Raw genomic sequence first — 22,450 nt, forward strand, 5'->3', positions numbered from 1 at the left:
AGGCTAATTTAGATCAAAATCTATCAGAACGAACGCAACTGCTTTCACACTGGCTGGTTCGGCTTATATAGGATCCCTTGCTGAGAGGGCGGACGTAAAAGTGAGGCGACGTTCCAATCGGACGTCGGATCGATAACATTTTCCCTGCCCCACCGGAGTTGTGCTAGTTCATAACGTAGATCACTCGAGGCATAGTCATAAATGTACGGTTGACAATTTAACCGTGGATACATTGGAACATAACCTACACTCTAATATATTATTTGACATGGTATTAAATGCGTGGCTTTACAAAAATGGTCATTGAAGCCCACCCTTAGCCCTGAGTGCCATTGGCATGAGGCAAAACGCTTGAAAACACTCTTGCCCAATTAAATAACCATTCTGAAACACGGGACATGTAAGATAATATTTTTTAATCATTAATTACACCATTATAGCTCAGACATTTATCTAAACACAAATAATTAGTGACGACCCCACAACTATCGAAACACATCAATGATATAAGCTGGGTGACATAATCGTCCTTGACATTGGTACATAATGTAAACATTAGCCTAAGTGCAACTCAACGTGGCCGCATTGATCGTAAGCAGGGCTGTGGACAGTATTCCTACTCGCATTCTGAGCAGCATGATGAAAATAAAATTGAACGTGATTTTTTTATTGTCGGACTCGGTGGACTCGGTCAAAATCAGCACCGAGTCTGAGTCCGAGTCCGGCAAAAATGACAGAGTCCGACCGAGTCCGAGTCCCCGAGTCAGAGTCCAAGTCCAGGAATATAGGTACGTTTTGTGTGCCAAATCTTCATTACAGCCAATAGCAGATTTCTGATTAAAGGTACAAAAAGAAAAGCAATGACTATGTGTGTCCGCTGGTTCTTCTCTGCAACACAGGAAGTTTGCATTCACTACAGTTGTGCCCATCGGCAAAAGGCAGCCCCCAACTACCACATGAGTAGCCGACAGGCCTGTTCTAAAACAACTCACTGATGAGGACGTATTATTTTCAAGGAATGTTCTAGAAGTAATCGTTGTTAAAAAAAAAAACACATGATGGTGGTTCTTGGAGATCACTGTTTATATATACACACACAAATATATATATTGAGTCTAGGGAGACAAATACACCGCAAACTGTGGGTAGGTGTCAGGTGATGAGCCACAGAAAAAAATCACAGTTGCCACAGAAAGATGACAAGCCTCATTTTGAAGCAGAGCTAAACATCAGGGATGAGAACGGCAAATGAAAAAAAACACTGATATATTGATCAAAACCAGAGCACATTTCTTGGCTTGCTTATCCGAGTCGACAGCATAGACATGGAGACTTTCAAGGCAAGTTACCCCAAGTTGCGCAGCGGTCTGGGTTAGCTACAACAAACATACACCATAAAGGTCAAGCCAGGTGCCGTGCCATATTCAGTAAAAAAAACCAGGAGGATTCCACTACCACTGGTGGGTGAAGTCAAGAGAGAGCTCCAGCGCATGGAAGCTCTGGGCGTCATTAGTCGGGTGAAGGAGCCAACTGATTGGTGTGCCGGCATGGTGGTCGTGCCCCAAAAGGACAAAAGCAGCATTTGAAGACCTAAAGAAAGCTCTGTCCTCTCCTCCGGTGCTGGCTATGTATGACCCGGGCAGAGACACCAAAGTATCTGCTGATGCATCATCATATGGGTTGGGGGGCGTAATTCTTCAGAAATGAGGGGAAGGATGGAAGCCTGTGTCTTACGCATCACGGTCACTCACTCCAACTGAGCAACGATACACACAGGTGGAGAAGGAAGCTCTGGGCCTCACATGGGCCTCACATGGGCCTGTGAACGGTTTCGGGATTTCCTCATTGGAAAGGAGTTTTGCCTGGAGACCGACCATAAACCCCTTCTCATCCTGCTTGGAGCCCAAGCACTGGATCTTTTGCCACAGAGAATCCAGGGTTTCAGGATGAGGGTGATGTGCTACTCATACTCCATCGTGCACGTACCAGGAAAGTCGCTTTGGACAGCAGACACACTTTCACGTGCAACCTGTAAAATGACGCATGTCCACTGATGACCAGGAGCTGATGGAGAGCACAAACATATTTGTGGACTGTGTCACTGAGAGTCTACCTGTCAGCTCATCATATACAGAAAACCTGAAAGAGCAGTTGAAAGCCGACAGTGTCTGCTCGCGTGTCATGACCATGTGCATGGAAGGATGGCCAGCACATGCAAAACAGGAACCAGCGCTAAAAAATGACTGGCCGGAGCGAGCCACATTAACAGTGAAAGATGCTAAAGGACACACGACTGGTAATACCTTCCGCAATGAGGAACGACGTGCTGTTCAAATTACACGAAGGACACTTAGGTGTCCTGGAATGTAAATCACGTGCACGTCAATCTGTGTGGTGGCCGGGACTCAGCCAGCAAGTGAACAAAATGGTACTGAACTGCAGGACATGCATACAAGAGCGACACAACCCAAAAGAGGCACTCGTGCCATCAGGGTGCCCTGAAAGACCTTGGCAAAAGTTAGGAACAGACCTTTCTACACAAGAGGCAGAATAATCCTCTAAGGCAGTGGTTCTTAACCTTTTTGGAGGTACCGAACCCCATCAGGTCCATATGTGCATTCAACAAACCCCTCTTTGGGGGGCGAGTTAAACGAACCCCATCAGTTTCATGTGCACATTCACCGAACCCCTCTATATAGGGGGGGATGACATACCAGCAAATCAGTGTGACTTCTGCTGTTGCCTTTGCAAGAACAGTTCAGATATGCGTTATCACGAATTTACACGATATTCAGGTGTGTTCAGCCATCCGTGGGCGGGGGGGGGGGGTGGTAGCGGGGCGGGGGCGGGGCAATGACATACCAGCTCTGCCGAACCCCTGAAGCCGACTCACCTAACCCCTAGGGTTCGATCGAACCCAGGTTAAGAACCACTGCTCTAAGGTCTGACGAGACAAAGGCAGTCTACCCTATGATCCCTGGAAAAAGGGAGATGTGGTATTATCGTATGTTGAAACTATAATATTATATAGTTTGTTATTGGAGGTCTCAAATAATGTTGACAGTTGGGGGCTCTGTGGTGCGCCAGGGGCATTGTACTGCTATGTAAGACATGAGTGGGGAGAAAATAAAAAGTTGCTGAATAAAGAAGTTGCATTCGTGTTCATCTCTACTCCGTATAAACACAACAGTCGTGGACTGCGTTCGCGCTCTCCCCTGGTCTTTCTGATTAAAACAAAAATCACACGCAGTCGTACGTACATGGAGTTTAGGTCTGCGGTGCTGTGACACACTGAATGCTTTTTAGCATGTTATTAACTGTACTATGGAACTGTGCATTTGCTTGCTAAACTGTATTAACCAAATTAGTCAATGCAAAATAATATGGAATTACCACGTTCCTGACTCGTCATATGATATGAACGTATCAAAACCTTTTTGTCGGCTGTAGGTCTGTCTTTTTAAGAATACGCCCGATTGTTGTTCCTCATACATCTCAGTATAGATTTCTAGAAAACAACATTTACTTTCTAAAGTAAATTGACAGATTTATATTCAAATGTCAAATATCGAACGCCACCATCACAGTGGAGGTAAATTACACTCCAAACCATGCCAGCAACGAGAAAAGCCTCAATTATTTGCGACACGAGAGATATAGAGCACTTCTGAAATTTGAGAAATCATTTGAGAAATTACGATCGTATTTTGTTTCCCGATTTGAATAAAGTTATGAAATCACACGTTTTCAAATAAAACACAGAGATGGGATCATTTCCCATTCTCTCATACCAAAAGTACACGTACCAAGACATACAACTGTTTTTACCTTCAATACTCATAATAGACGCCCAATCGATAGGTGACGCTGTTTGAAAGAAGGTTTGATCAGGTACCTACAATCCTGTGCGCCAAAGATGTTTAAAGTAAAAAAGACATTAATGAAAACAAAATACTTGTTTAAACCTTCTATTTAGGTTGAGTCCTTGTAAGTATAGTAAATCTATCAACGTCTATTGTTTGTATTAGAAGGACTGGTTGCTACAATTTGAGTGTGAGACCGCCTGTGAATTTGGTGAGACCAGCAGTGACGTGGCCCGTTTTGACCCAGATTATCAGATCTCTCTTTCTTTTCAGATGGAATAAATCTTTCGCCTTTTACTAAAGATTTCCGTGGGGAGGAACAATAAGAGTCTATCTCTACCCATTCTCACCAACGGTTTGTTAGAATAGGCCTCTTTGGCACCACTTTTATGGTTAAAATTCTCTCTTCTATGATCAGCTCTCTTAATCCCTCAAACCCAAGAACCGAGACTACACTTGATTTTAGCCAAAAGGCCGAGAAGCGATGGAGTATGCGAGTGACGGACTCACTTACAGGCTTCCCCGTCTACCCATTCTCAGCAACGGTTTGTTAGAATAGGCCTCTTTGGCACATGTGATTAGCTGGGTAGCTTGAGCTATGCCGTTATATCGCTGCAACCTTTCTCTTGCTTTATTAGCTTTCTCTTCTCTATGACACCCTTTGCACATATGTAGAAGTCGCTCTCAGTTAAGACTACAAGGTCACACGTCATCACACAGGCTAGGCAGAGTCGCCTCCTTGCAGAAAGGCGGCCCAGAGTAGTATAAGAGCAGGAACCTTGGCGCTGGGAGAGGGACCTTCTTTCGCATCTCGCAGAAAGGGCTCCACAGCTGTGCATCGATCATTCTGGCATACATCAAATAGTTAAACTGTGAAGGCTGCCTCTTGGTAATTACTGTTAGCATATCGAGCATTAAAGATAAAGAACTGGGATCAAACCTAACAGGTTACAGTACGGAACAGAGTGCTGCTCTTCTGGGCACTAATAAATCGGCAAACTTGTCTGATGACTTATTTGTTCACTCTTCTTCACCCGCAGTAATAAATATAGTTCACGAGGCATATATGCTTCCCCTTTCAGCAGTCTCTATCCAAATACACAGTGTAGATACCTATTAAAATGGTAGACCCGATGAACATGAAAGGCAAAGATGGATAATTCGCCAAGAACTTTCCAGGGTCATCATATGTACAACGGCTGCACCGAAAGAGTTGGGCCAGAATAGAGCGGAACTCATGCAGAAGTGCATGAACACCACCTTGCTGAAAGAATAAAACCAACACAATGCATGAATTCACGACAAATGACATACCACCAAATCGGTGTGACTTCTGCTATTGCCTTTGCGAGACCAGTTCAGATATGCTTTATCACGAATTTATAAATCTGGTGTGTTCGGACCTCCGCAGTGGAGGCTCTGCTGAACCCCTGAGACCGACTCACCGAACCCCTAGAGTTTGACCAAATCCAGGTTAAGAACCACTGGTTTAGAGGCAGTTATTTCTGTCACGTGCTGGTGCCACCTGCGACGGGACCACGCCCCCCTGTCAGTGGGATCACCGTCACCTGCCACGGGTTCATGGACAGCGCTATATCAGCGCTGCCAGCGCAGACCCGAGTGCCAGTCTGTCCCTTGATGCTGCTTCGCTCATCATTCCCGGAGAGAATTGACTCACTTGACTACTCGAAACCCTCGCAGAATCGTTGTCCTCTCCAGCCCGATCGCCGCTCCAGCGCCAGCTGTTCCCATCATCCCCTTCAAATAAAGTCCGTCGTTACGCACTTGGCTGTACTGTCCGATCCTTAACAATTTCTGCAAAAGGAGGATCTACTAAATATTGCTGTCATTTTTCTGTTGGAGTTTCCAAATGTATGCACCTGCCTACTTTTGTTTAAATAATGATTGCACCCTGTCTGCAAATCCTATAAACTTCATTTCACTTCTCAAATATCTGTGTTGATCACTGCCATCATCCGCCATGCATGGATTCGGGCCATCTGATTGGTTCCTTTGCCCCCCCCATACACACAGGAATTGGTTAGGACTTGATTAGTAAATGCTAGGAATCGTTTTGCCTGTCTGTTCAGAGCAAGAAACAAGCCACTAGCCCCACGGGAAGTTGTCATTTTTTGTAAGCTTGTGTGTATGTAAATTTGTCATGGTCCAACGTAAGACTGTTTAGGGTGAATAAAAAATAACTGCAACAAGTTTATTCTGCTATTAACCAGATTCAAACTGGGGTTGCAGCCGCCTCATTGCTATATTATGGCCAATATGCAGTTGCATGTTTAGGGTCTTTTCTCTAGGAACTTCAGCCACGACACCCAGGCAGACCATGAAAGAATGTCGATGTTAAAATGTTGGTTGAACTATCCAATAACTACGCAGATCCGATGATTCCTAAGACTTGAGATCAGACAAAATTGGAAAGACTATTTTTTGATGGTGTCTGTGAGTTACTTCAACCCAAAAGTTCACATAAATTACACATAGCTAATGCTGACCACAAAATGGTATGTGAGCTGGCCAGGAGTCCTGGAATCTTTTGATTTGTAGACAGATGCGTTATCCATTGCTCCACGAGCACCACAGGAATATGTGGCTTATAAACTTGTGTGTAACACTTTTGCAAAAATGAAAAACAAAAAAAAAATGGGTGACATTATTTGAATATGCCATGATGCTTTATCCATTGCGCCATTCGCCCTACAAGTTAAGGCTATCGACCGCAAACGTGAGGAAAATCGTCATTGTCCAAAAGATGGCTGTTCAGCAATAGTGAGCAAGGGACAAATTCCACATAGTTATTTGAGTATGCCATGACCCTGATTCGAACCAGGGTTGCTGCAGCCACAACACCGAGTACTAACCACTATATGATCATGGCCAATATGCGCAACTTATTTAACGCTACTGCATACAGGCCATGATCGTGTAGTGGTTAATGGTTGTGTTCCATTCGAATCCGGGTTATGGTATAATCAAATTACTTTGATGAATTTGTCTGCTGGTCACTGTTGCTAAGCAGCCTTCCTTTGGACAATGACAGTTTTCCACACAAGTTTACAGTCGATACAGTCTTGTAGGGTGAGTGGCGCAATGGATGACACATGACGGCAGATTCAAGTGATGAGAATCGAAACAACAGATTCAAGAGACCCAAGGTAAATGAACACAACCCGTTTCGTTTCAATTGACAGCCCATGTGACATGCACCTCAGATGAAATGGGGCTAGTTGATCAACAGCAATGTTTTAACAAAGGGATCATCTGGGAGTTAAACCCCAGACCTCTCACACCCAAAGCAAGATTCATACCCCTAGACCACTGGTGTCAAACTCGAGGCCCGGGGCCAGTTATGGCCCACCGTATCATTTTCTGTGGCCCGCAACGACAAATTGTGCATTAAATCTATGTCATACTAACATTGCAAATTGTCGGAACTTTTAAGAATCTTCTTAAAATTATTTTTGAAATATGTGAAAAGTTTCCACGAGTCTGATTTGAAAAAGCAATTATTTGTCAGTTTGTTTTGTAGCTTATACTGTATATAATATGAGGTGTTTATTTATTTGGGTTGACAGTCATAATGGCCCATCGAGGGAAACTTTGACTACAATGTGGCCCGCGACAAAAATGAGTTTGACACCCCTGCCCTAGACCAACGAGCCTCAAAGAAAGCTTGCAGACCATGGTACATTCTGTGTAACATTGGCCTGTCATATGAGAAAGGACTCATATGTGAGGTTGCTGTTTGTGGACTTCAGCTCTGCCTTCAACACCATTGTGCCGCAGCGACTCATCTGCAAACTCGATGAGCTGGGCCTCAGTACCTCCCTCTGCAACTGGATACTGGACTTCCTCTGTCAGAGGCCTCAGGTGGTGCGTGTTGGCGACAAAATCTCCGCCAGCATCACGCTGAGCACGGGGGCCCCCCAGGGCTGCGTGCTCAGTCCATTGCTCTTCACCCTGCTGACGCATGACTGCACTGCGACCTACAGCGACAACCACATAGTGAAGTTTGCTGACGACACGACTCTGGTGGGTCTCATCACGAAAGGCGACGAGACTCGGTACAGGTCGGAAGTTGACCTTCTGACCACGTGGTGCAGGGACAACAACCTCCTGCTGAACGTCAATAAGACCAAGGAAATCATTGTTGACTTCCGGAAGGGTCACACAACACACCTGCCGCTGATCATCGACGGTGCTGTGGTGGAGAGGGTGAGCTGCACCAAGTTCCTGGGGGTGCACATCAGTGAGGACCTCTCCTGGTCCGCAAACACCTCGTCACTGGCAAAGAAAGCTCAGCGCCGCCTGTACTTCCTGCGGAAGCTCAGGCGTGCATGTGCTCCTCAGGCAGTCCTGTCTACATTCTACCATGGCACCATTGAGAGCGTCCTCACCAGTTGCATCGCTGTCTGGGGTGGTAACTGCACTGAACAGAACTTGAAGGCCCTGCAGCGCATAGTGAATACGGCTGGTAAGACTATTGGTGCTTCGCTCCCCTCCCTGAAGGACATTTACACCTCCCATCTCGCCCGCAAGGCAACCTCGATTGCCAGAGATGTGAGTCACCCGGCTCACTCTTTGTTTGACCTTCTGCCCTCTGGGAAGAGGTACAGGAGCCTGCGCTCCCGCACCACCAGACTCGCCAACAGCTTCTTTCTCCAGGCTGTTAGGGCCCTGAACTCGCTACCCCCTTCTGCGTAGCGTGCGGCACTGTTGCGCTATTTTCGGGAATGTCTGCTGTACGCGCACTTGCTCCTTTTTTTTCTGCTCCTCTTATTTATTTATTTATTTATTTATTTATTTATTTATTTATTTATTTATTTATTTATTTATTTATTTATTTATTTATTTCTTATTGTTGTGTTATTTATTCATTATTTATTCAGCACGCTTTTGTTATACTTGTTTACTTGTTTGTCTGTTGTGAGCCATGTCTTGTCACCGTGGGATAGGGGGGAACGAAATTTCGGTTTCTTTGTGTGTCTTTGGCATGTGGAGAAATTGACAATAAAGCTGACTTTGACTTTGACTTTGACTCCACACAACGATAGACAACAGTGTTTCAAAGAAGAGCTCGTCCGGGAGTTTAACCCGGGCAATCAAAGAACCCTAGGCGAGAATCATTCCCCTGCACCAATGAGCCCCATAGTAGACCAGCTGACCCCATTACATTCCAGCAGAATTTCAAAGATTCTCCCAGAAGGTAAACTTAAAAACACATGGAAGAACACACACAGGTGAAAAAAATGTTTCCTGCTCAGCTTGTGGCCAAAGATTCTCAGAGAAAGGAAGCTTGAAAAGACACACAACAACCCACACTGGTAAGAACCCTTTTTCCTGCTCAGTTTGTGGCCAAAGATTCTCTCAGAAGGTAAATTTAGAAACACATGTAAGAACACACACAGGTGAAAAGCCTTTTTCTTACTCAGTTTGTGGCCAAAGATTCTCAGAGATGGGAAACTTCAAAAGACACACAAGAACCCACACTGGTGAGAAAAACCTTTTGCCTGCTCAGTTTGTGGTCAAAGATTCTCAGAGAAGCGACAGTTCAAAACACATACACAGGTAAGAACCCTCTTTCCTGTTTAGTTTGTGGCAAATATTCTCTCAAAGCAAGCCTTCGACAAGGATGGGATTTGAACCCATGCGTGCAGAGCACAACGAATTAGCAATCCATCGCCTTAACCTCTCGGCCACCTCGTCTTGTGTTGATAAGTCATGTTACGTATGTTGTGCCAAGATACTTTGGATGTGAATGTGAAACCGACGAGGATGTGATATGAAATGATGAGTGGAGAGCACAATGGAGTAGCAACCCATCGCCTAAATATTTCAGCGATCGCATCTCATGCATGAGTTGAATAGGCGACGTGATATGGTATGTACGGTGTAGTATAAGCCGCAAGGTAAAATGATACGATACTTTAGATGTGTAACGAAGAAAAGGTAAGCCACAAAATAAGTGACACTGTAAACAAAGCAAAACGTTTTTTCAATGTTGTCTCACCCCAAATCTTTGGGATCATCGGATCTGCACAGTTGGATAGTTCCACCGACATTTTAACATCAACATTCTTTCATGGGTGTCTTGGCTGAAGATCCTAAAGAAAAGACCCTAAACTTATTGTATGCGATTGCATATTGGTCATGATCGTATAGTGTTGTGGCCGTAGCATCACCGGAACGAATCTGGGTCATGGCGTCAGTAAATTACCTTGCTGAATTTGTCCGTTGTTCACTGTTGCCAAACAGCCTTCTGTTGAACGCAGGCTTCCAGACATTACGTCCACCTATGTTTTAACATCAACTTTATTTCATAAAGTTCTTCCAAATTCATCTTGGTGAAACTCCCTCCCTCAGGTGTTCCCATCTTTTTTTAGGCCTGGCTGCCACGAGGCAGCGGTAGAAACAAAATATGACCCTGAAAGGGCACGCCCAAACCGGCTATGATATTAATCAGAATTCGTTCATCACTAAAATGCAGTCCTCAGGTCCATGTCATATTCGCTACCAATCGGAATGTAACGGACAGATTTATATTCAAATGTCAAATCTCGAACGCCACCGTCGCAGTGGAGGTGAATTACACTCCAAATTCACCTCCACTGCAACGACAAAAGCCTCAATTATTTGCGACACGAGAGATATAGAGCACTTCTGAAATTTGAGAAATCATTTGAGAAATTACGATCGTATTTTCTTTCCCGATTTGTGTCGTTATGAAATCACATGTTTTCAAATAAAACACAGATATGGGATCATTTCCCATTCTCTGATATCAAAAGTACACGTACCAAGACATACAACTGTTTTTACCTTCAATACTCAAAATAGACGCCCAATCGCTGTTTGAAAGAATGTGTTCGATCAGGTACCTACAATCCTGTGCGCCAACAATGTTTTAAGTAAAAAAGACATTAATGAACACAAAATACTCGTTCGTTTAAACCTTCTATTTAGGTTGAGGCCTTCTAAGTATAGTAAATCTATGAACGTCTATTGTTTATATTAGAAGGAATGGTTGCTGCAATTTGAGTGTGAGACCGCCTGTGAATTTGGTGAGACCAGCAGTGGGGTGGCCCGTTTTCACCCAGATTATCAGCTCATTCTTTTTTCTCTTCAGATCGAATAAATCGTTCGCCTTTTACTAAAGATTTCCGTGGGGAGGAACAATAAGAGTCTATCTCTAGCCATTCTCACCAACGGTTTGTTAGAATAGGCCTCTTTGGCACATGTGTTTAGCTGGGTAGCTTGAGCTATGCCGTTGTATCGCTGCAACCCTTCTCTTGCTTTATTAGCTTTCTCTTCTCTATGACACCCTTTGCACATATGTAGAATTCGCTCTCAGTTAAGACGACAAGGTCACACGTTATCATACAGATTAGGCAGAGTCGCCTCCTTGCAGGAAGGCGGCCCAGAGTAGTATAAGAGCAGGAACCTTGGCGCTGAGAGAGGGACCTTCTTTCGCATCTGGCAGAAAGGGCTCCACAGCTGTGCATCGATCATTCTGGCATACATTAAAGAGTTAAACTGTGAAGGCTGCCTCTTGGTAATTGCTGTTAGCATATCGAGCATTAAAGATAAAGAACCGGGAACAAACCTAGCAGGTTACAGTACGGAACAGAGTGCTGCTCTTCTGGGCACTAATAAATCGGCAAGCTTGTCTGCTGACTTATTTGTTCACTCTTCTTCACCCGCAGTAATGCATGTAGTTCACGAGGCATATATGTGTCCCCTTTCAGCAGTCTCTATCCAAATACACAGTGTAGGTACCTATTAAAAGGGTAGTCCCGATGAACATGAAAGGCAAAGATTGATCATTCGCAAAGAACTTTCCATGGTCATCATATGTACGAAAGAGTTGGGCCAGAAGACTAGAGCGGAACTTATGCAGAAGTGCATGGACACCACCTTGTTGAAAGAATAAAACCAACACAATGCATGAATTCACGACAAATGATATACCAGCAAATCAGTAGTACTTCTGCTGTTGCCTTTGCGAGACCAGTTCAGATATGCGTTATCACGAATTTATAAATCAGGTGTGTTCGGACCTCCGCAGTGGAGGGAGGCTCTGCTAAACCCCTGAGACCGACTCACCGAACCCCTAGAGTTTGACCGAATCCAGGTTAAGAACCACTGGTTCAGAGGCTGTTATTTCTGCAAAAGGAGGAACTACTAAATATTGATGTCATTTTTCTGTTGGGGTTTCCAAATGTATGCGCCTGCCTACTTTTGTTTAAATAATGATTGTACACTGTCTGCAAATCCTATAAACTTCATTTCAATTCTCAAATATCACTGTGTTGATCACTGCCGTCATCGGCCATGCATGGATTCGGGCCATCTGATTGGTTCCTTTGCCCCCCCCCCTCCCCCATACACACACAGGAATTGGTTAGGACTTGATTAGTAAGTGTTAGGAATCGTTTTGGCTGTCCGTTCAGAGCAAGGAACGAGCCACTAGCCCCACGGGAAGTTGTCATTTTCTGTAAGCTTGCGTGTATGTAAATTTGTCATGGTCCAACGTAAGACTGTTGAGGGTGAATAAAAAATAACTGCAACAAGTTCATTCGGCTATTAACCAGATTCAAACTGGGGTTGCAGCCGCCTCAATGCTATATTATGGCCAACATGCAGTTGCATGTTTAGGGTCTTTTCTCTAGGATCTTCAGCCACGACACTCAAGCAGACCATGAAAGATTGTTGATGTTAAAATGTTGGTGGAACTATCCAATAACTACGCAGATCCGATGATCCCTAAGTCTCGAGATGAGACAAAATTGGAAAGACTATTGGTTGACAGTGTCTGTGAGTTACTTCAACCCAATAGTTCACAGAAATTACACATAGCTAATGTTGACCACAAAATGGCATGTGAGCTGGCCAGGAGTCCTGGAATCTTCTGATCTGTAGACAGATGCGTTCGTTATCCATTGCTCCACGAGCCCCACGGGAATATGTGGCTTGTAAGCTTTTGCAAAAAATGAAAATAAAAAATGGGTGACATTATTTGAATACGCCATGATGCTTTATCCATTGCGCCACTCGCCCTACAAGTTAAGGCTATCGACCGCAAACGTGTGGAAAATCGTCATTGTCCAAAAGATGGCTGTTTAGCAATAGTAAGAAAGGGACAAATTCCACACAGTAATTGGAGTGTGCCATGACTCGGATTCGAACCGGGGTTGCTGCAGCCACAACGCAGAGTACTAACCACTATACGATCATGGCCAACATGTGCATCTAATTAACGCTACTGCGTACAGGCCATGATCGTGTAGTGGTTAATGTTCGATTCGAATCCGGGTTATGGTATAATCAAATGACCTTGTTGAATTTGTCTGCTGGTCACTGTTGCTAAACAGCCTTCCTTTGGACAATGACAGTTTTCCACACAAGTTTACAGTCGATACAGTCTTGTAGGGTGAGTGGCGCAATGGATGACACATGACGGCAGATTCAAGTGATGAGAATCGAAACAACAGATTCAAGAGACCCAAGGTAAATGAACACAACCTGTTTCGTTTCAATTGACAGCCCATGTGACATGCACCTCAGATGAAATGGGGCTAGTTGATCAACAGCAATGTTTTAACGAAGGGATCATCTGGGAGTTAAACCCCAGACCTCTCACACCCAAAGCAAGATTCATACCCCTAGACCACTGGTGTCAAACTCGAGGCCCGGGGGCCAGTTATGGCCCACCGTATCATTTTCTGTGGCCCGCAACGACAAATTGTGCATTAAATCTATGTCATACTAACATTGCAAATTGTCGGAACTTTTAAGAATCTTCTTAAAATTATTTTTGAAATATGTGAAAAGTTTCCACGAGTCTGATTTGAAAAAGCAATTATTTGTCAGTTTGTTTTGTAGCTTATACTGTATATAATATGAGGCGTTTATTTATTTGGGTTGACAGTCATAATGGCCCATCGAGGGAAACTTTGACTACAATGTAGCCCGCGACAAAAATGAGTTTGACACCCCTGCCCTAGACCAACGAGCCTCAAAGAAAGCTTGCAGACCATGGTACATTCTGTGTAACATTGGCCTGTCATATGAGAAAGGACTCATATGTGAGGTTGCTGTTTGTGGACTTCAGCTCTGCCTTCAACACCATTGTGCCGCAGCGACTCATCTGCAAACTCGATGAGCTGGGCCTCAGTACCTCCCTCTGCAACTGGATACTGGACTTCCTCTGTCAGAGGCCTCAGGTGGTGCGTGTTGGCGACAAAATCTCCGCCAGCATCACGCTGAGCACGGGGGCCCCCCAGGGCTGCGTGCTCAGTCCATTGCTCTTCACCCTGCTGACGCATGACTGCACTGCGACCTACAGCGACAACCACATAGTGAAGTTTGCTGACGACACGACTCTGGTGGGTCTCATCACGAAAGGCGACGAGACTCGGTACAGGTCGGAAGTTGACCTTCTGACCACGTGGTGCAGGGACAACAACCTCCTGCTGAACGTCAATAAGACCAAGGAAATCATTGTTGACTTCCGGAAGGGTCACACAACACACCTGCCGCTGATCATCGACGGTGCTGTGGTGGAGAGGGTGAGCTGCACCAAGTTCCTGGGGGTGCACATCAGTGAGGACCTCTCCTGGTCCGCAAACACCTCGTCACTGGCAAAGAAAGCTCAGCGCCGCCTGTACTTCCTGCGGAAGCTCAGGCGTGCATGTGCTCCTCAGGCAGTCCTGTCTACATTCTACCATGGCACCATTGAGAGCGTCCTCACCAGTTGCATCGCTGTCTGGGGTGGTAACTGCACTGAACAGAACTTGAAGGCCCTGCAGCGCATAGTGAATACGGCTGGTAAGACTATTGGTGCTTCGCTCCCCTCCCTGAAGGACATTTACACCTCCCATCTCGCCCGCAAGGCAACCTCGATTGCCAGAGATGTGAGTCACCCGGCTCACTCTTTGTTTGACCTTCTGCCCTCTGGGAAGAGGTACAGGAGCCTGCGCTCCCGCACCACCAGACTCGCCAACAGCTTCTTTCTCCAGGCTGTTAGGGCCCTGAACTCGCTACCCCCTTCTGCGTAGCGTGCGGCACTGTTGCGCTATTTTCGGGAATGTCTGCTGTACGCGCACTTGCTCCTTTTTTTTCTGCTCCTCTTATTTATTTATTTATTTATTTATTTATTTATTTATTTATTTATTTATTTATTTATTTATTTATTTATTATTGTTGTGTTATTTATTCATTATTTATTCAGCACGCTTTTGTTATACTTGTTTACTTGTTTGTCTGTTGTGAGCCATGTCTTGTCACCGTGGGATAGGGGGGAACGGAATTTCGGTTTCTTTGTGTGTCTTTGGCATGTGGAGAAATTGACAATAAAGCTGACTTTGACTTTGACTTTGACTCCACACAACGATAGACAACAGTGTTTCAAAGAAGAGCTCGTCCGGGAGTTTAACCCGGGCAATCAAAGAACCCTAGGCGAGAATCATTCCCCTGCACCAATGAGCCCCATAGTAGACCAGCTGACCCCATTACATTCCAGCAGAATTTCAAAGATTCTCCCAGAAGGTAAACTTAAAAACACATGGAAGAACACACACAGGTGAAAAAAATGTTTCCTGCTCAGCTTGTGGCCAAAGATTCTCAGAGAAAGGAAGCTTGAAAAGACACACAACAACCCACACTGGTAAGAACCCTTTTTCCTGCTCAGTTTGTGGCCAAAGATTCTCTCAGAAGGTAAATTTAGAAACACATGCAAGAACACACACAGGTGAAAAGCCTTTTTCTTACTCAGTTTGTGGCCAAAGATTCTCAGAGATGGGAAACTTCAAAAGACACACAAGAACCCACACTGGTGAGAAAAACCTTTTGCCTGCTCAGTTTGTGGTCAAAGATTCTCAGAGAAGCAACAGTTCAAAACACATACACAGGTAAGAACCCTCTTTCCTGTTTAGTTTGTGGCAAATATTCTCTCAAAGCAAGCCTTCGACAAGGATGGGATTTGAACCCATGCGTGCAGAGCACAACGAATTAGCAATCCATCGCCTTAACCTCTCGGCCACCTCGTCTAGTGTTGATAAGTCATGTTACGTATGTTGTGCCAAGATACTTTGGATGCGAATGTGAAACCGACGAGGATGTGATATGAAATGATGAGTGGAGAGCACAATGGAGTAGCAACCCATCGCCTAAATATTTCAGCGATCGCATCTCATGCATGAGTTGAATAGGCGACGTGATATGGTATGTACGGTGTAGTATAAGCCGCAAGGTAAAATGATACGATACTTTAGATGTGTAACGAAGAAAAGGTAAGCCACAAAATAAGTGACACTGTAAACAAAGCAAAACGTTTTTTCAATGTTGTCTCACCCCAAATCTTTGGGATCATCGGATCTGCACAGTTGGATAGTTCCACCGACATTTTAACATCAACATTCTTTCATGGGTGTCTTGGCTGAAGATCCTAAAGAAAAGACCCTAAACTTATTGTATGCGATTGCATATTGGTCATGATCGTATAGTGCTGTGGCCGTAGCATCACCGGAACGAATCTGGGTCATGGCGTCAGTAAATTACCTTGCTGAATTTGTCCGTTGTTCACTGTTGCCAAACAGCCTTCTGTTGAACGCAGGCTTCCAGACATTACGTCCACCTATGTTTTAACATCAACTTTATTTCATAAAGTTCTTCCAAATTCATCTTGGTGAAACTCCCTCCTTCAGGTGTTCCCATCTTTTTTTAGGCCTGGCTGCCACGAGGCAGCGGTAGAAACAAAATATGACCCTGAAAGGGCACGCCCAAACCGGCTATGATATTAATCAGAATTCGTTCATCACTAAAATGCAGTCCTCAGGTCCATGTCATATTCGCTACCAATCGGAATGTAACGGACAGATTTATATTCAAATGTCAAATCTCGAACGCCACCGTCGCAGTGGAGGTGAATTACACTCCAAATTCACCTCCACTGCAACGACAAAAGCCTCAATTATTTGCGACACGAGAGATATAGAGCACTTCTGAAATTTGAGAAATCATTTGAGAAATTACGATCGTATTTTCTTTCCCGATTTGTGTCGTTATGAAATCACATGTTTTCAAATAAAACACAGATATGGGATCATTTCCCATTCTCTGATATCAAAAGTACACGTACCAAGACATACAACTGTTTTTACCTTCAATACTCAAAATAGACGCCCAATCGCTGTTTGAAAGAATGTGTTCGATCAGGTACCTACAATCCTGTGCGCCAACAATGTTTTAAGTAAAAAAGACATTAATGAACACAAAATACTCGTTCGTTTAAACCTTCTATTTAGGTTGAGGCCTTCTAAGTATAGTAAATCTATGAACGTCTATTGTTTGTATTAGAAGGAATGGTTGCTGCAATTTGAGTGTGAGACCGCCTGTGAATTTGGTGAGACCAGCAGTGGGGTGGCCCGTTTTCACCCAGATTATCAGCTCATTCTTTTTTCTCTTCAGATCGAATAAATCGTTCGCCTTTTACTAAAGATTTCCGTGGGGAGGAACAATAAGAGTCTATCTCTAGCCATTCTCACCAACGGTTTGTTAGAATAGGCCTCTTTGGCACATGTGTTTAGCTGGGTAGCTTGAGCTATGCCGTTATATCGCTGCAACCCTTCTCTTGCTTTATTAGCTTTCTCTTCTCTATGACACCCTTTGCACATATGTAGAATTCGCTCTCAGTTAAGACGACAAGGTCACACGTTATCATACAGATTAGGCAGAGTCGCCTCCTTGCAGGAAGGCGGCCCAGAGTAGTATAAGAGCAGGAACCTTGGCGCTGAGAGAGGGACCTTCTTTCGCATCTGGCAGAAAGGGCTCCACAGCTGTGCATCGATCATTCTGGCATACATTAAAGAGTTAAACTGTGAAGGCTGCCTCTTGGTAATTGCTGTTAGCATATCGAGCATTAAAGATAAAGAACCGGGAACAAACCTAGCAGGTTACAGTACGGAACAGAGTGCTGCTCTTCTGGGCACTAATAAATCGGCAAGCTTGTCTGCTGACTTATTTGTTCACTCTTCTTCACCCGCAGTAATGCATGTAGTTCACGAGGCATATATGTGTCCCCTTTCAGCAGTCTCTATCCAAATACACAGTGTAGGTACCTATTAAAAGGGTAGTCCCGATGAACATGAAAGGCAAAGATTGATCATTCGCAAAGAACTTTCCATGGTCATCATATGTACGAAAGAGTTGGGCCAGAAGACTAGAGCGGAACTTATGCAGAAGTGCATGGACACCACCTTGTTGAAAGAATAAAACCAACACAATGCATGAATTCACGACAAATGATATACCAGCAAATCAGTAGTACTTCTGCTGTTGCCTTTGCGAGACCAGTTCAGATATGCGTTATCACGAATTTATAAATCAGGTGTGTTCGGACCTCCGCAGTGGAGGGAGGCTCTGCTAAACCCCTGAGACCGACTCACCGAACCCCTAGAGTTTGACCGAATCCAGGTTAAGAACCACTGGTTCAGAGGCTGTTATTTCTGCAAAAGGAGGAACTACTAAATATTGATGTAATTTTTCTGTTGGGGTTTCCAAATGTATGCGCCTGCCTACTTTTGCTTAAATAATGATTGTACACTGTCTGCAAATCCTATAAACTTCATTTCAATTCTCAAATATCACTGTGTTGATCACTGCCGTCATCGGCCATGCATGGATTCGGGCCATCTGATTGGTTCCTTTGCCCCCCCCCCCCCCCCCCCCCCCCCTCCCCCATACACACACAGGAATTGGTTAGGACTTAATTAGTAAGTGTTAGGAATCGTTTTGGCTGTCCGTTCAGAGCAAGGAACGAGCCACTAGCCCCACGGGAAGTTGTCATTTTCTGTAAGCTTGCGTGTATGTAAATTTGTCATGGTCCAACGTAAGACTGTTGAGGGTGAATAAAAAATAACTGCAACAAGTTCATTCGGCTATTAACCAGATTCAAACTGGGGTTGCAGCCGCCTCAATGCTATATTATGGCCAACATGCAGTTGCATGTTTAGGGTCTTTTCTCTAGGATCTTCAGCCACGACACTCAAGCAGACCATGAAAGATTGTTGATGTTAAAATGTTGGTGGAACTATCCAATAACTACGCAGATCCGATGATCCCTAAGTCTCGAGATGAGACAAAATTGGAAAGACTATTGGTTGACAGTGTCTGTGAGTTACTTCAACCCAATAGTTCACAGAAATTACACATAGCTAATGTTGACCACAAAATGGCATGTGAGCTGGCCAGGAGTCCTGGAATCTTCTGATCTGTAGACAGATGCGTTCGTTATCCATTGCTCCACGAGCCCCACGGGAATATGTGGCTTGTAAGCTTTTGCAAAAAATGAAAATAAAAAATGGATGACATTATTTGAATACGCCATGATGCTTTATCCATTGCGCCACTCGCCCTACAAGTTAAGGCTATCGACCGCAAACGTGTGGAAAATCGTCATTGTCCAAAAGATGGCTGTTTAGCAATAGTAAGAAAGGGACAAATTCCACACAGTAATTGGAGTGTGCCATGACTCGGATTCGAACCGGGGTTGCTGCGGCCACAACGCAGAGTACTAACCACTATACGATCATGGCCAACATGTGCATCTTATTAACGCTACTGCGTACAGGACATGATCGTGTAGTGGTTAATGTTCGATTCGAATCCGGGTTATGGTATAATCAAATGACCTTGTTGAATTTGTCTGCTGGTCACTGTTGCTAAACAGCCTTCCTTTGGACAATGACAGTTTTCCACACAAGTTTACAGTCGATACAGTCTTGTAGGGTGAGTGGCGCAATGGATGACACATGACGGCAGATGTTAGAGATTTGCTTACTCCAACTTATTTTGCAAGAACCACAAGGAGACAGGCAAGTTCTTTTAGACACCTGCAGGTGGAGAGTTCACTCGCTACAGGAATGAAGTCTAAAAGTCTCCTCCCTGCAAGGGCATATTTATTAGGAGGAACAGAGTGGGGGTGGGAGTGGACAGGTTTGGTGAACCCCCGGCCTCTGATAAGATCAGAGCAGGGGGTGTTTTACACTATTGTGGGAAACAGACTCTGCATTGTGAGGGCCAGACGTGATTGATTTAATTATTACATTGTGAGGGCCAGACAGGATTGATTTAATCATTACAGTCTACATTCCAACATAATCCTATGATAAAGATAACCTGGAAAACCCTAACATCTCCCTCCTGTTTTATCATATGATTATGCTACCCCAAACAACAAAGACAAGTAAGAAAAAAACACATATATATGTATAATGAAGAAAGAAGAATAGGAAAAATAAAAACAACAAACAATGATAGCAACACTTTCCAGTGAAGATGAGGCATTACCTTAATACCCCAGATCAAACTTATTGTGTAAGCGAAAAACCTGCTGGCCAGATGTTATTAGCAGGAAAATTCTTACACGGTCCCTTTGCCTAAGACGACCAGAATGCTATCAATAAAAAACAAAAACACAGAAACAGTACATCATTGTATCCATCACTTGCGAAGCATTTTCGATGGTCAAATCATCAAGTTTCTGTAAAACATGCTCAACAGAACAGCATCTACGCAATCCACGTCTCATTATCATTATCACGTCTGTCACGTCTAAGAAGTTGTATATGTGCTCGTGTTTTCGTCAGCTGATGATGTTCTAGTCTGTAGGTGAGGTCTGTCACACACACTGGCGCACACACTCTTGTCCAGTTGGCAGGCAGCATCGGACAACTCCTGTGACCACAAAACCATGATCCGTACTGAACAGGCACGTGCACTCATAGGATGCAGGTGGGGCAGTGCCTCTGAACTTCTGGCTGAAGTAGGTCCCGTCCGATGGTGCAGCCATGTTGGTAGTAGAGCCCTTACACCTTGAAAACGGCTCTCTCATCCTGGCACACAGCGGTGATGTCCAAAGCTCCCATCCAGTTTCCTCCTGGAGAGCAGTCGTCGTTAATGCATTTGTGGGTCCTGCAACCTTGGGTGCAACATGTGTAGTCAGCAAGACTTGGAATGGTCCCTCCCGTCGTGGCTGGCCCAGTTCCTTCCTTTGATGACCTCGATGTAGACCCAGTCTACTGGATTTATGGGGTTGTCGACCTGTGAGGAGGAAAGATCAAGCGGCAGTAAATTTGTCTTTGACACAGTTTGAGCGTCCTGATCATATAATCTGCCAAGGACTGCTCTTCATCTGTTGTTTGCAACTCTCGTAGTCAATTGTAGTGCCCATTTAACTGGCAAATAGGAATGTTTGCGGGAAGAGTTTGAACACTTCCTAATGATTCCCTTTAACCAAAAACTATTTATGACAGGGGCGTTCCCATTTATTGCCTCCTGGTTTAAAAGAGATTGTCTTATCCATGCCTTCTTTGTCCTCACACGCTCGCACCCACACAGGGTGTGAACACACACACACACACACACACACACACACACACACACACACACACACACACACACACACACACGCACCCACGCAGACAAAGAGATTCTAATCCATCTCTCATGTAGCTTCTCTTGATAGAATCTCCTGTTGGTAACTGTATAGCAGACGTTTTAGCATATAATCCCATACTCTGCTCTCTCACTTCTACTTTTTCATGTCGGTGCAGTCGTAGGTGGCCCCTATTGCAGTCATTGTCTTGTTAACTGTCGCCTTGTGACTCCTATGCATGACTGTGTGAATGTCAAAAATTGAACGTACCTAACTTTCTGACCATCCAACCTCCACTGTGGTATAAAAACCCTTACTATTGTATTGAGTAGGTACATTGAGCAACCTAGCTTCCTCCTGACTGCCAAATGTCCTGTTCTAAAATTTATATAACTCGACCTCTACGTCTTAAGCTTGATGAGCCAAAATATAAGATCTTGCTCTTGTTTCCTACCGTTTTAGCCTATTTGTTTTATCCAAATCCGTTCAATCTCTGATTATAATCTGTAGCCCTACGTATTTTTCAAATTTCTATTTATTTATTTATTTATCAAATCTCCTCAGTTCTGTCAAACTCAGTGCACAATGAACCTCCCTTCCACTTTGAACCAAGCTCCACCAAATTTGGGAACGCCGTAGCAAGGAGTGCGATTTGGTTGTCGGACACTCCAAGTCCATATCTTTTTGCCGCACTTCACCCTATCAAGTTGGTGTTCTTTTGTTGTTGCTTCAGAGCGACCCCATCCATCACTCTTGAATGAGTCCATTGTTCAAATGAGTCAATTTTCATCATTGTGAGTTCCTCCGCTTTTCACTGTCTTTTCTCGTCCCCGAGGATGTTGTATTTCCTCCAGAGTGTACTTGTCCTCCTCCAAGCACAACAGCAGTCTTTTCTTGTCCTTCGCCAAAGGTCAAAGGTGCTTCAGAGCCAGGCACCATTTTGTAGTTGTTCACGGCTGCAGGCGAAGACTCGGATTGGGTTTCAGGGGCCCTGACACTGAGAATGACAGGCTGGTTTGAACACTTGTAAGACTATCTCCAAATGTAGCTGCTTCCATCAATTTGCTGGTAATGTTTGTTTACCAAACTTCAAATTCTTCTAATAACAGAGGTCTCGTTTTTATATCGTAAATCCTGCAAC

General features: G+C 44.4%; 5 non-coding genes across 5 annotated transcripts; 3 read left to right on the plus strand and 2 right to left on the minus strand.

Moving 5' to 3' along the window:
• Nucleotides 1–4,118: 4,118 nt before the first annotated feature.
• LOC125966168 (U5 spliceosomal RNA) lies at nucleotides 4,119–4,228 on the plus strand. Its single transcript, XR_007480152.1, has one exon. It is a non-coding gene; the product is annotated as a U5 spliceosomal RNA (small nuclear RNA).
• A 5,271-nt stretch (nucleotides 4,229–9,499) lies between these two features.
• On the minus strand, nucleotides 9,500–9,581 carry trnas-gcu (transfer RNA serine (anticodon GCU)). Its single transcript has one exon. It is a non-coding gene; the product is annotated as a tRNA-Ser (tRNA).
• A 1,400-nt stretch (nucleotides 9,582–10,981) lies between these two features.
• LOC125966170 (U5 spliceosomal RNA) lies at nucleotides 10,982–11,093 on the plus strand. Its single transcript, XR_007480154.1, has one exon. It is a non-coding gene; the product is annotated as a U5 spliceosomal RNA (small nuclear RNA).
• Nucleotides 11,094–15,840: 4,747 nt separating this feature from the next.
• Nucleotides 15,841–15,922, minus strand: trnas-gcu (transfer RNA serine (anticodon GCU)). The gene has a single exon. It is a non-coding gene; the product is annotated as a tRNA-Ser (tRNA).
• A 1,400-nt stretch (nucleotides 15,923–17,322) lies between these two features.
• LOC125966171 (U5 spliceosomal RNA) lies at nucleotides 17,323–17,434 on the plus strand. The gene has a single exon (XR_007480155.1). It is a non-coding gene; the product is annotated as a U5 spliceosomal RNA (small nuclear RNA).
• Nucleotides 17,435–22,450: the final 5,016 nt, after the last annotated feature.

The sequence above is a fragment of the Syngnathus scovelli genome, unplaced genomic scaffold, assembly GCF_024217435.2.
Source record: "Syngnathus scovelli strain Florida unplaced genomic scaffold, RoL_Ssco_1.2 HiC_scaffold_32, whole genome shotgun sequence".
Taxonomy (NCBI): domain Eukaryota; kingdom Metazoa; phylum Chordata; class Actinopteri; order Syngnathiformes; family Syngnathidae; genus Syngnathus; species Syngnathus scovelli.